Here is a 2,127-nt window from a genome sequence, read left to right on the forward strand (position 1 = left end):
GGAACGGCCGCACTGCTGTGGATGTTGTGCAAAATGATGGTGGTATCCGTCCGGAGGTATGCAAGCCAATCTTCGTTGGCACCGACCCAGACCTATATATAAGATGATGGGCAGCGGAGAAATTACGGGATGGAAATGGAATAACTATGTACTACATGATCAAACTCCATTACTGACCTGCTCATCGGACAAAATCCGACTACCTCTCAACGCCGCCAACTCTAGCGGAGTCAACGTGCAACCATGGCCAGGGAGCGGTGGACCGTTCGAAGGATTGTCCCATAGAAGAACCTTCTCCTCGAGGATGCATGGAAGACCAACAAGCATGGCCCGTTTAAGCAGTGTATTGAAAAAGTTGGTGCAAGAAGCACCGAGTCTTGCGGCGGTGAGGACGTCGGCGCAGCGTGCGATTTCTCCCACAGGATCGTCGTCCAAGGTCTCCCAGCCCCGACGAGGAGGAGAACCGCCTGGCGAATCCATGGGAGCAGCGATGAACTGCCTTCTCTTCGGGGGGAGGGGAACTGGCGAAGAGGAGATAAGAGCATAGTAACCGCAGGGCCTCGTCCCTTCCAACTGTAGATCGTTCCCCAGCGAAGGGGTGAGCCTATTATTTACTAGTACTCCCTTTGATTCCTTTTACTCTATGCATAAGAGCAGACCCGGATACCAAGGCAGGGGCTCGCTACATGCTTTCTGGATGGAAATACCCCTGGCGCATGGATGGGAGGAGTTAGCAGCTATAAATGCCCCATGCAGCCCATTGGCTGTCCGCCCGCGTTCTCCTCTCTCTACATGCTGCATGGATGTCTCCCTCTCTCACACATGACTGCATGCGGTGGCACTGGCCTATGAGAAGCTCACGTGGAGATAGCAATCTTCTCTCCAGAAGTGATTTTTTTTGAAAGAAAGGGATTATGGAACATTATGGGATTGCATTATACTGTAAATAATAGCCCCAGTAAGAAATTTTTGGCACTAGGTAGTAGTTTTTGGCGTGGATTAAGAAATTTTGGGTATGTTTTTGCCATTTTTGGTACACGCCAACTAGTGTCAAAAAAGGTCTTACATTATGTGACGGAGGAGTACGTACTTGTACTGTAGCAGTACTAGTACTACTTTTCTCAACTAGTAGTGCGATGTACTGTACTTCTAGTCTAGTCTAGTATAGTGCACCAGTTTTGAACTCTTGAATCTCAGGGCCAAGGAGCTACAGTTGGAAGTGGAGGGTACTACTGTTCTCTAGAACCATCGCTGTACTATCAATGCAGGGGAAGTACACCTGCGTAGTGGCCTAGTGGTTACTCTCGGTGCTCTATTCAGCCACTCCTCTCACGTAGCTGGCCTACTCAGCCGCTCCTCTCACGCACACACTAGTAGCCTATTTATCAGCGACGGTTACTGCGGGGGCAGAACATTTGAGTTATTTGATACAACGAGACTAGGCTTTTCGCTTCTATTTGTGGAGGTGTAATGGATCTCGTCGAACTTTGTTAGTAGTTCCTTCTTTATGAATGAGATGAAGCAAAGCTTTTGCCTCCGTTTCAAAAAAAACACGGCAAGAGGAATTTCTTTTATAGTAGAGCCGATAATGGAGTGAAGTCCATGCATGCAATGCCATAAGCTACAGAGTAGTAGTAGAGCACTTTACGTACAGAGCCATATTGCATAGTTCCCAATGCCCCGCCAGGCTTTTCCGGCTCCTCGGGCTTAATTGGGAGGCGCTAGTTTAAATATGCTACTAGCTGGAAGCTGCAAGCGAGGTGCGGCTAGGGCGAGCACGCGAGCCACGGGATGCTGGGAAGGAAAACCCGTTCACGTGGCTAGGCTGTCCAGTGCACCCAGATTGTGGGGCCGCACGTTCGTTTGACTTCAAAACTCAAACTACCCATGTAAAATATTGGCTCGCAGCGAAGTGTAGTAGTACTATTTTTTTTAAAAAGGCCGCCGTGCGTTCGGCCGAGATCGAACCCACAAAACGAGGTATACACTCCCGCAACCACTAGTAGTACTCGTTGGAGTACAACGCAACCTAGAATCGCCTTTTGTCGCTAGTAGTACGTACATTGTTCCTTACAAGAAACCCCTAAGAGCATGGTTAATAGTATAGCCAGTTTCTGGCTATAAGCC

This window comes from Triticum urartu, chromosome 4A (assembly GCF_056163025.1).
Source record: "Triticum urartu cultivar PI428250 chromosome 4A, HENAU_Tu73, whole genome shotgun sequence".
Lineage (NCBI taxonomy): Eukaryota > Viridiplantae > Streptophyta > Magnoliopsida > Poales > Poaceae > Triticum > Triticum urartu.